General features: G+C 33.0%; 1 protein-coding gene across 8 annotated transcripts in view; it reads right to left on the reverse strand.

Moving 5' to 3' along the window:
- Positions 1-660: 660 nt before the first annotated feature.
- Positions 661-13,196, reverse strand: part of LOC144978093 (cleavage and polyadenylation specificity factor subunit 6-like) — a 41,268-nt gene continuing 28,732 nt past the window's right edge. For 6 of the 8 annotated variants that reach the window (XM_078923669.1, XM_078923665.1, XM_078923662.1 and 3 more), the window contains one exon: positions 661-1,463. The gene's annotated coding sequence lies outside the window, so the exon portion shown is untranslated. The remainder of the gene's footprint in view (positions 1,464-13,196) is intronic. The other 2 variants (XM_078923664.1, XM_078923655.1) reach the window with 1 other exon arrangement.

Genomic DNA, 13,196 nt, shown 5'->3' on the forward strand with positions numbered 1-13,196 from the left:
TGGAATTCATGAAACATTATTAAAGAAAATAGACCGAGCAAGATAAGGGAATAAAGATCAAAAATAATTTATAAAAAGACAAACCAATGAATAATAGAAATGTTTTTATACCAAGACGCATACAGGAGAGAGAGAGAGAGAGAGAGAGAGAGAGAGAGAGAGAGAGAGAGAGAGAGAGAGAGAGAGAGAGAGACAGAGAGAATAAGTGGAAAGAGTTTACAATAAGATTAAGAAAAAAAAAAAAAAACCAACGTAATACAGTACAGGTGATAATATCCAAGTAATGAATTTTGCCATGGTTTGACATTAGACTACAAGGTCCTGCAGAAAAATATCCAGAATTTGAAATGACAATCAACATTCTAAACAAGACCATGCATATCATTGATTTATTCTGGAACTTTCTTCTTTACCATTACAAACCCTGTAAGTTACAAAACAATATTGTTGTTCAGTAAGATTAAGATTGTCCTGACTAGAGAAAACCTCTACAGTATAACTATAACAATTCTGTTTGGTTTTTTAACTCTAGGAATAGAAGTACACGTCAATATTCTAACCAATGTTCACTTCTTTATCCCATGGCCCTGGAATGGACACAAAATATGTAAAACTATAGACAGAATATCTATCAGACATATCAATTTGCATGAATTATTATTTTCTTCTTTTTGTAAAAAGCATTGCATGACAATTTTAAGTGTGGGGGCGGGGGTAGGGAGAGGCAAAAACAAATATTTTTAAAAGTATGAATAAAAATGTAATTGTAAAAAAAATGAAACCAAAGAACCACTGGCGACGACTATTTCCATATCCCCTGTCTCCAATTCACGGTGATGTGTTTTGTAGTACCTGACTGATGGTGTTTCAACAAATGGTTGATAAACTTGCTCTTGATTTGAAGAGAGCCAAGGTGTCTTTTTCCATTTTCTATAGTTGATGTTGGTGATGATGAAGATTCCACTCCTGCCCAAATGCTGTGTGTGTGTGTGTATTTATACAGTCGTCTCCAATCAAAGATACTGGCTGGGCCCCTTTGTCTTTTCCTCCTGTCTTCCTATCCACTCCAAAATCGGTCCCACCATAGCGTAATTCCATTATGTAACAATAACAATAATAATAAAAACAATGTATAGCAAAGTTACATTATTTAACAACGGGTTGAGAATACAAAACAAGAAAATCAATTCAAGATATAAGACATATAATATAATTATCAAGCACATAATGATAGCTATCCAACCTACCAATATCAACCAGTGGATACAGGTAGTAGTAGTAGTAGTTGCAGTGATAATGGTAACACATGATGATTGATGCATGTTGAAATGACTTGGTGGTAACTACACACTGGTGGTTGATTCCACAATATGATGATTATGTGTGACGATCAAAGTTATCAAAGTAGGTAGAGAAACGAGGAGCCGTGATGATGATGATGATGTTTTGACCTGTGAGAAAAGCTAGAGAGTGGAAACGTGGTGGGGAGAGAAAAAAAAAAGAACAAGAGATTTTGTCAGTTACATTGAAAATGTACGCTTTGTGAAGAATCTGCAAAATAAGAATCCCTTTCGCATCCAAAACTTGACCATTTCTTTCATTCCATAAAATATTCCAACCCCCATCTAAAAACCTAGAAAAGTTGTGAATAAATAAATTAAAATTAAAATAAAGAAAATAAAAATGAAAATGACTGTAACTGTAATAGTAACAAGAACAGTCGATCCAAAATGTTATGAATAACAGATGAATATATTTTCATACGGTGAATTCTTCATTCCGAATGTAGTGTTAGGTCTATCAATTCATGGAATCGCCTACAGCAAAAACCGATGAAACCAAAATTCAAGAGTTTTTTCTATTTCAATCAATGTAGACAATATTGTGTTTAATAATAGTCCACATGGTCTCAAGCTATTTACTTACTTGCCTCCTGCGTGCCATGACACTTTACACTTGGAATTAGAATTACTATGTATGTATGTAACAGCTTCATTCCCAGCAATAAGCACAGGCTTTATGTTGGAAAAACATTCAAGCTATGACATAAAGGAAATATGTAAGTCCTCTGACTCTGAAGGAAATTGTTTTCCCTTTTAAATCAATTTTGTTAACAGAAGCAAGGGGTCGGGGGTCGGGCACCTTGCATTTTGAATTGTTTTCACTTCACCAATTAGATCAGTTTCGGTTTACTCGGTTTTTACTGTAGCCCCAAGAGAAAAATGTGATTTTACTGAAAAAGTATGTTAACCTGCTTACAGAAACCTTTTTTTGCAGATTCTTTGAAGCATGAGTAATAATTGTCTACATCAACATCCAATACAAATGTCCATCATTTTCATTCAATGAGATGAATCAATAATCTCTACCATACAACGACATGACATACGTAGATATTATATAGTATATATAACATGTACAAGTCACATACAACAGTCAACATTCTTCATTTATTTTTTTTCAACGTTGAACATGGGGAATGTAATTAGCACATTTCAAAACTTTTACAATTGTTTTAATCTAAAAACATTGTAAAGTCAATATTTCGTTTTATGTGTTTTTTTATGTTATTGGTAAAATATTGACTGTTATATATATAACTTGAATAAAGATTTTTGTAAAATTTTGATACGTGACTTTATACTATTTACAACGAGGTGTACATAAACTATAATCAAAATTATTACGACATCAAATAGCATAATGGCCTTTTCACTATTAATCTTTGGTGCAAACTACTGTATGAAAAGTTTCAAATTATCACAAAATGTAAAAAAATTGAAAAAACAAAATTAAAATGTATTTTTTGCAAAAGTTTGGAAACAACATGCATAAAAAAGAGCTGTTTTATCAAATGCACCAAAAACTAAAGTGACATTAACACAACTTCCAATTTTAACAAGAACAAAATTCTTAGATAAATAGTTCATCGATATCAATGACACACACACACACACACACACACACACGCACGCACACACACACACAGAATGCATCGCTGACTTATAATCTTCAACAGATACAGTGCTGTTGAGATAAATATGAGAAAGGTGACTAATATCTCGACATTTTAAACCTCAAAAACTGCCCAAAGCTTCTGCTTCAAACTTCTCTCAGGCAGACTGAACTTCATTTGAAAATTTGTGAGTTCTAGGAACTGAATAATATAGATAAATCTTGAGATCTTTGACACAACTACAAAACTAAAGGAGTGAATTGGTAAAAGTAAAACCAAACATTAATTGTTGTGGGGTTTGTTTTTTTTTTTTTCAAAATTTTACAAAAATTGACAAGATAAACAATGTGATTAATCAAATAAAGTCATCATGCCATGAAATTGGGAAAATATCACATTTTTCATTTAATTATGCTTACAACTTCAGTATATAAATATGAGATCACGATTTTAACATCAAATTCAAATAGCTCTTCTGAGTGGCTCATTGTATCGTGGGTCCTTTCATTTAACTCAAAACGTTTTCCCATTCCAGCAATTGTTCTTTATAAGAAAGCTGTTCACTCATTACTCGAAGACGAGCCTGAAAACTGCTCACACTCAGTTTTCTATTGATCAGGCTGCTTTCTAGTGTAATTCTTAACTTCAAGCATGTAGATTGATTGCCTCCCTTTGGGTTACCAATCAAATTCACACGATACTAATACTTCATAAACCATTACACAGACAACTTTGTTAAAAAACGTCCACCAATTGTAAATCAAATTCCATTAACTCTCTGAATACCAGGACTCCCACCATTGTGATAGTATTTTTCAAAACCAATGAATAAAAATATAGTAATGACTGGTGGAGAAAAATAAAAGTTTCATTTTCATATCTTATATAGATCTATATAATTATAATTTCTTGGAATACAATTCAAATCCATAAATCATTGCTTAAATGTTAAAAAAATAATGATGTCCAAAATAAAACAAGACTGACTTTTAATGTCATTGTGTGGCTATGTGGTCTTGTGATATAACACTCGCTTTCGGAATCGGAAGGTCTTGGCTTCAAGCCTCGCAAAGTTGAGTCCTTGGGGAAAAGGCTCTTTACTCACAGTCTTTCACCGTACTCAGGTGTAAAACGAGTACCTGTCTCTGAAAAAAATTGTAATATCATCACCTAACAGGCGTTACGTCAAGTCCTACATGTTAAGTGTTGCTGTTGGCCAGGGACCCCATGTAAAGCGCTTTGAGCACATTTAGTGAATACAGTGCTATATAAAAGCTCAAGTCATTATATCTTAAGTTTGCTCTGGCTTCACCAACATGAATCCAGAAAAATCACAAAAATCTGTTACAATTGCCTGATTCTCAAAGGCGTTCAAAACAAAAAGTTAAAATTCTGTCTGCAACGTCGACGTCGCCAACTTTCAGCAAACCAGCCATTAATAACAATAAAATAGAATAGAATCAAAAGAGCTCATATGAGGCTGATTTGGATGTCAATGTAGACATTTTGTAGCTACCGATTCAGGTCGGTCCTGGTAATCAGAGAGGAAAGAAACAGAAGAGCAGATCAATTGCACAATCTTAAGAAGAAAACATTTACAACATATAAATAAATATGCTTAGAAAAATACACAAATTGCCGTATGGAATAAAAATGAGGCTGTGTTAAAAGGTTGTTGCATTCTTATTTGAAGCAAGGGAAAATTATTTCCAGATAGATTACAAAGAGGTAAATTAGAAAGGGGGAGGGGGAGGGGTGAAATGACAAAATATGATTGATTCAGAGTTCTACATTATTAATGTATCCATTCTGGTCAAATGCTGCAAACAAAATCTTTTGTCCAAGCCTCATATTTCCAATAGATTCCCTATACAGCCATAAAGCCAATGGAACCCAAGCTTATCTTAGCTTTTGTAGCAAACAGTAACAAAGGGTTGTTTCTCTTTGAAAAGAATATCGAAAGATTTTATCTCCAAGCCTCATATTTCCAATAGATTCCCTATACAGCCATAAAGCCAATGGAACCCAAGCTTATCTTAGCTTTTGTAGCAAACAGTAACAAAGGGTTGATTCTCTTCGAAAAGAATATCGAAAGATTTTATCTCCAAGCCTCATATTTCCAATAGATTCCCTATACAGCCATAAAGCCAATGGAACCCAAGCTTATCTTAGCTTTTGTAGCAAACAGTAACAAAGGGTTGTTTCCCTTTGAAAAGAATATCGAAAGATTTTATCTGCTAGATCGACAAGACTGGGTTACCCAATCACTGCAGGGTGGACAGGTGGAAATGTGTTAAACATGCCTTTCAATTGAGGCATATAGTTAAGATGCCTGGTCCCTGGTTCAAACCCTTGCACCTAATCTTACTCACATTGTGCATATATTCCTGATATATGAAGGAATATCATTCCTACAAATATTTCATGAATTCCAAACAGAGCTGGCAAAGATGTCATTATATATCATGATCAAATGAAGGAGGATAAATTAGATAGTTATTCTATAACTAATGTTTAAAACATAATAATACTAATACTGATGTATAAAACATTAAAATATGTTCTAAATTTACCAAATCGACAACATTGCTCGTTTCTTAAAGAGTTAACCGGCACTTTCAATATAATCAGCTTATTATGAAGTGTTTGTCTTTTATTTACAAAATGGGTTCTCATTCCAATAATTTCAAGCAAATATAAAAATCAAAACAATGAAATGCTTTATAATAAACGCAGTGTAAATAATTCAGAACCAGATCTACAAATAAGTCTTCTATCAGATCCATTTTCAGTTATTTTCTCCTAACCTGTCCTTTAGAGAATCGAAATTCAATGCCCAAAAAAGTTGGTTTGTACACAGTTCCCATTTTACCCATAAAAATGACGTCTGACAGGAATTCAGAATCTATTATAACCTTGTCACCAAATTAGCTGAATTTCCAGCTTCTAAATGATTGAATTATCTACAAAGACCATCTTAAACGTTGAGATCATCTTCACATAAGGTCTTTTTTCTACCTAGTTCTTTTCTTCAATGGGATGATGACAACATACTCTTGTGTCAATAATCCTGAAAGACCTAAAATGCTCTCAGCCGTGTCATGGAATATGGATTGCAGTCATTCACAGCAAATGTTTAATAATCTTCTGATAATATTTCTGAAACTCTTAATGTTAAAAAGTAAAATAGTTCTACAAATCACAAAATCATGTTTAGCAAAAAATAACCCACAAAGTAAAAAAGAAGCAAGAACTGAGCCTGTCATGCTTGTACATATAAATAGTACATGCCTCCCTCCCATGGAGCCAGAATGGCATGGAATGGACATTAACAATTGCTTGCTACTCTATAGACAACAGTTGGTCTATGACAAAGTACTTTCCATCAGATCACTCTGTAGACAGGAGGGTCTCAAATCAAGTGCTGCTGACTCCAATAAGTTCATTAGCATGTTGAATCCATGATCGTCAAATTTGTTAAGCAAATACTCAAAATTAGGTGTGGTCATTAACATGGATACCTTAAAATCCCCTTAGTAAAAATACTAACCATGGGACTTTATTATTTTTTTTGGTCAGTGACCTTAGTGTATTATATATTGTTGCCATCATTAAACAATATAAACTGATGCAATAGTGATGTACAGACATTTATTAATCTTTTGTTTGGAGAGTGACTGTGACTATCGAGGAGAAATAAAAAAATAGGCAAATTGCTCAAGATGAGGTTAATAGAGTTAAGATGATACAAATATAAAACAAAATTTCGTAACGCAAACATAATGAATGATACTGATAAATATTCACATCATGAGGCATAAAAGTTTTTTGTTTTTTTAAAATGATTTGATAAATATTTCCCTCAACGAATCAGAACGCTTTCTAGTCATTTCAAATGTCAAGATGCAATTTCAAAGAAATGTAACATATTTCATTTTCTTATCCACGTTTACCTCAAGAAGGCTAAAGGCTGAAATGTCGTTTACTTTGTGTTGTATTTTTTATACGAGTAATTTTTACTCCCTTTATTTTACAACACAATTTCAAAATGGATCATGAATAATAAAGATACCTCTTTTTAACCTCAAATTCTCAAGACTTGCTCACAATAATCAAATCTGAGCAGATCAATCAATATAATTTCTAGTCCTATATAAGCTAATGTGCAGGAAGGAGTCAATTCAAAGTTATTTTGCATATTGTTGGTTTGTTGGGACAAAGGTCACACATGCTAGTTGGAAACGCTGTATGGAATGTTACTTTTGGAGCACAGCCAACTTAGAACTCATTGCATTCTTATATAAAATGTCTTTTGCAAAAATAAAATTCAAAGAACCATATAGTATAGTAAAAAGTGGAGTAGCTAAGGTATAGATCACCCGAAGATGCTGCAAGAGAAAGAATTGTATATGCTGATAAAGCTACAATATGACAAACAGATTAACATTGAAAAATCAACGGAGAAACCCACATACCCACTGTGTATTCCAATAAGACAAGTTTCAAGAACAATTTTGTTTTAAATGACAAAGTTTGCAATGTCAACAACAAAAAATGTGTACAGACCTGCCTACTTGAAAATGTTAAAAAGGAAATAAAATTAGAAGTCATTCCAGTTAACTTTTCACATCAACATTGACTCTAAAAAATGATGAAATATCACTTCAAAAGTCTTCAAATGATGCACTTTCAATAAGTTTTCATGACTTAGAGATGCTCATAGAGTTGTGCAAATGGAGCCAAAATGTCGTCATTCTACCCATTATTCGTAGTAGTAGTAGTCAGGTCTGTGTGTATCTATATGCCAGCTGTCAAGCAACAAACAAACATGTAATAAGATGCTTTGGGGCATCTTTATTGTCAATTATATAAACCATAATCGTGATACTATTTTAGATCTTAGACAGTTTGTGACTGACGCCATTGACAGATCAGTGGAGAAGAATTGAGAAGACACTGCATTACTGGGTATTTTTAAAATACAGCCCAATGACAGTTTCATTAACAATTTTTTTCTAAAGAATTGGAATCTTTAAGTAACATAAGTTTCATTATATTTTTTTTACTAAATCATTAAAACTTTCAAATATAACATTGATCTACCTAATGTATGTTGCTTTTCACTAATCCCATTATTTTCAATTCATATTCTGGGATTTGTTTTTAAAAAAGAGTTGGTTGAACAATTTATAGAAATCATATGAGTTCATAGAAGAGCTCTCTACATCCATAAAATTACATAGTCCTTGTCCTCTGACCTGAACTACTAGTTAGACTAAGATTATAAAGAAAGAAAACAACAAAATTGGGGTGCCAATACTTATTTCTCTAAAATTCATGGTGAATATTCTAAAATATCTTTTTGGGTAGTGCAAAATTCCCATATCATCTGCTATTTGATTTTACAATCTTTCAAGGCGTCATACAAAAGAATATTTAAGATTAACACATTGCAAACATGAAATTTAGAAAAGTAGATCCTGTGAGAGAGAAAAAATTGGAAGCGACATCTAACTTTATGATTATTTTGATCTTAGCAGGATTGAAAAACCCTTCAAAATCTTGCAAATATTTGCTATGGCACCAAATTGACCTTTTCATCACTTTTATTGAATTAAAGATGATAACATACTTCTGTAGTTCGAGTCAAAGTTTAATTTTCCTACAAATTTTTTGTAGCATTTTGCACACCTGAGCTTATATCAATCCCAATTTTGCAATAGGCTTATCAGCAAAGCAGTTACAAATATTTAATATCAAGACTGTATAAGCCCTCGATTTGCACCGAACAAGATCACAATAATTTAATCCTTATTGCATGTTGTTGATTGCTTTTAGAATTTGAATAGTGCATGCATTGATATCAAAATCATATAAGTCATATTTACTTGCTCCTAGCAAAACGATCCAACACATGCCCACTACGATATGAAACTTACAACTTGTGTATAATGTTCCAAATAGAATTCTTGAAATGTTATTGCTTCATCAATTGGTTTTCAATAAATTTATTTTTTAACAAATAGATTGAAATTATGAAGAGACATTAAGGGTGTAACTTGACAATGACAAAAAAAAAAACTAATAGGGATAATTCATAATTGACTTTCCATGGTTTATAATTTTCGTCAGGCATTAAAAAAACATAAACAAACAAAACCCCAAAAACCCAATTCAATCTAACCTCATAGCGGCCAACTTTTCAAAGAGCTAAATCAGGACACCCTTACACACAATACTGTCATAACCCAAAAACAGCTGAATGTTTGGTCTATTATATTATATAGGTTTAGAGATTTTTCTGTTCATTTTTTTCATTTGCTAGTCAAAAAAGCATAATCCTGGGACGTGCAAGGGTCATTTCCATACATACAAACAAAACAGTCCAATATTTGTCTTCTTTAAATTTTTCTCAAATTGCCAAACCGGAACAGTGCTGATTTTATCAAGACAGTTGGCCGCTATGTAACCAGACCTGCCAACCCTTTACATTCCAAAAGTGGAATCAGAACGTCAGAAAACAGGAATTTGAGACAACAAAATAGGAATATCTTGTTTGTTTTTAGGTGTTTAACGGCGCTTTCGACACTATGTAGGTCATTTAAGCACCCGTTTCTGTCAAATAGGAATATGTCATCAATGGATAAATATCCCTATCAACATGTCCACAGCTTTGCAACCAAACACATAAAGACAGTATTCTGGCACAGCTGGCAAAACTTCATATTAGATGTGTTAGGTAATGGAATGGGGAAGGGGAGGGGGAGGAATGCAAGTAATTTTGCTACTTAGTCCCCCCCTTCCATTTTTTTTCTCTTCTTACCATTAGCATCATTTTTGAAAATCTGAATTTTAGAGACAATGGCGGAATAGCCGAAAGTAAGAGTGAAAATAGGAATGATTCCGCCAAAAGCGGAAGGGTTGGCAGGTATGTGTAACCTGTAGAATACCATCACTGTTCCTTGTGAATTTGAAGACACAGCATTGACATAATTGCACAGACCTGAATTGACAAATGGCACTCATATCCCAAACTGATTCATTTCTCAAATAAAACAGAATTTCTCTATGTCAACGACATGAACAATAATTTTTCTTGGAAACCTAATGAGCCAAATCTACATCATGTAAAAAATCAGCAGTTGAAGAAGGGTATAAATAAATATGCATATTTTACTTTCATCTTCAAAGTATCCCTCTCTTATTCCACTAGCTCATCATATAGGATATAATTTTTATTCTATACAAGTAACTTGTTTTTGTACCATTTCTGTACCAATCTTACAACGGCCATAGATTCCTTGGCCAGAAGCACATTCATACCAATGTCAACTGGGGTACCTTAGGACACAAAGCCCAGGTTTTGCAATCATTGCCACCAATCTGATCACTGATTACTAGACTTTGCAACAAGACAAAACTTTGAATCTAATAATAACACTGATAATAATAATAATAATAATAATAATAATAATAATAATAATAATAATAATAATAATAATAATAATAATAATAATAATAATAATAATAATAATAATAATAATAATAATAATAATAATAATAATAATAATAATAATAATAATAATAATAATAATAATAATAATCATAACAATAATAATAATAATAATAATAATAATAATAATAATAATAATAATAATAATAATAATAATAATAATAATAATAATAATAATAATAACAACAACAATAACAATAAAAACAAATATCCTCTGTATTTCCAAAATGTTACATTTAGTTACTAAGAGCCATATTAATAATATCCCTGATAAAAACCGTCTATGTGAACAATGGATATAAATGGTTGTCAAGACATACCAATGGAGGACAGAAGGGCTAACCACTACCAGGGAACTATTTGGTACTCTGACAAAATCAAGGCTGACGTTATAGAACATTGTACTGAAATACCAATCCAATGATAGATACCTATTGTGACAATCAGCCAAACAATTATTTTTTTTCAAAGTCATCCAATTATCCAATAAACTCTATTTGGCATCAATTAGTGGTTAACTCACTCAACCCTAACACCGACTATATCCGTAGTTTACCCGGGATTACTTTTACCCCTGCTTATTTATTACATTTTTCTGAGACAATTATAGGCGTGGTATCAAAGCTTATGTTTTTAGTTTTTGCATGTAAATGATAGTTGAATAAAACTATCTATGCTATGTACGTGCTCATTTTTAATATAATTTTCCCAATTTTGAAAAGTAGCAAAAATCTCTAGGATTGAGTGAGTTAAGACATGATCTGAAACTCTAGTCCTAAGCGTTGCTTATACATACAAACACACACACTGGCACCCACACGCACACATAGTAAGTAAAAAAGACAAAAGAAAACAAATGAAAGGAGAGAGAGAGAGAGAGAGAGAGAGAGAGAGAGAGAGAGAGAGAGAGAGAGAGAGAGAGAGAGAGAGAGAGAGAGAGAGAGAGAGAGAGAGAGAGAGAGAGAGAGAGAGAGAAGTAATCAAAAAGCAGTAAAGTAACATTGACCGACATAATCTACTCAAATGCGCTGTGAATACAATAATATAACATACAATAAATAAATAATTAAAGAACTAAAAATTCAACCCAAACCCGCCAAGTACCCAAAATCGACCATTATTGGAAAAACGGCAACATGAACAAAGTCACTATAAAACATGCACTTGTTTGGTTACGGTGCTCAATCTGTGGATAGAACTTTTCATAAAGCAGGCCTAGAAGTGATTCAGGAAAATATTTTTCCCTGCTTTTTCCCGGTTTTTTCCTGGTTTTTTCCAGGCTCTAGGGAAAATTTTAAGGTAGTAATTTTCAAGCATATTCATCAATTCTAGACCAGTTACCACTACCTATATATATATATATATATATATATATATATATATATATATATATATATATATATATATATTATATAGAGAGAGAGAGAGAGAGAGAGAGAGAGAGAGAGAGAGAATCAGAAAAGAGGGGGAAATTATTGACTCGTAGTATATATTACTATAACAAGCCATCCAGTATCTAAGCCTACACCATCCGTGGGGAAAAAAAAGGAAAAAAAAAAAAGAGAGAGAGAGAGAGAGATGTGAGTGAAAAAGAGAGTGGCTGAGACTGAGAGAAAGAAATATATTGACTCTGGCTATTAATACTTGGACGTATTCTTGTAAAGTCTAGGCCTCCTACAACATGCAAAAAAAATATTTAAAAAAAGAGAGAGACAGATAGAGAGAGAGAGAGAGAGAGAGAGAGAGAGAGAGAGAGAGAGAGAGAGAGAGAGAGAGAGAGAGAGAGAGGGGGAGAAAAGAGACAAAGAGAAGAGAAATCAATAGAGAGAAAAAGACATTTGAATATTACTATGAGAGAGAAAGTAGCGTCCAAAGACGTGTGGCCTACTTATTGAATTGCACATGAATGAAATAAAGCTAGTTAATCTAGAGACAGACAAAACAAACTTAGTACAAATTACAATGAGTAAACGACCTTAATCTGCCATCTCCAAATAATTGAATAACAAGTCACGAAAATTAATTAAAGTAGCCCAAGGACGTCGACCGTCTTTCTTAGCTTAGCTAACAATCGCATTCATGACCAAGTCAAAAACACACCAAAAAAAAACAAAAAAAAAACACACTCACGCTCACACACACACACACTACTAAGATGAGGGGAGGGATGTGTGTTTCTAGCACTCTTGTCTTGTCGACAATGATGAGTGAGTCGACTGAGTGAATCAAGCGTCTTTAAGTCTTCGACCAATCACAGGCTATCTAACCGAACCGGCTGGTCGAAACAAAGACGCTTCTCGCCGTCGATGTATTACGCTATTGTTGTGCAAGTGGCAAGGAATATAACACCTTTTTGAGTAGGCCTAAAAGCTAAAATCTAAAAGTAAAAAATATAATTCTGAGGAATTTGAAAGTCACATTGTTGAAATCGGCTTGAAAAAAGAAGAACATTGGTCCTTGTTTCAGAAAAATCGGTTGAAAACCAACTGTTTTACGAATAAATTCGATTTTAAAAATTGCTTTTGTTTATTTTCGATTTTTTTTTAGCAACTTTTTTATTTATCGGCCGATTTTCTTGATTCAGTAGACAATGGTCGGTCGTCATAACATAGGGCCTAGTAGTGTGAGGAAACCATAAGAGGCTGCTGCCATGCTCTAAGCCGATCGTTCGCAGGTTGGGTAATGATTACGCGGAAGAATACATGTTGGGTTGTTGTTCACCTAAAT

The sequence above is a fragment of the Berghia stephanieae genome, chromosome 8 (genome assembly GCF_034508935.2).
Source record: "Berghia stephanieae isolate SIO BIC M18660-M18661 chromosome 8, UCSD_Bste_1.3, whole genome shotgun sequence".
Classification (NCBI taxonomy): Eukaryota; Metazoa; Mollusca; class Gastropoda; order Nudibranchia; family Aeolidiidae; genus Berghia; species Berghia stephanieae.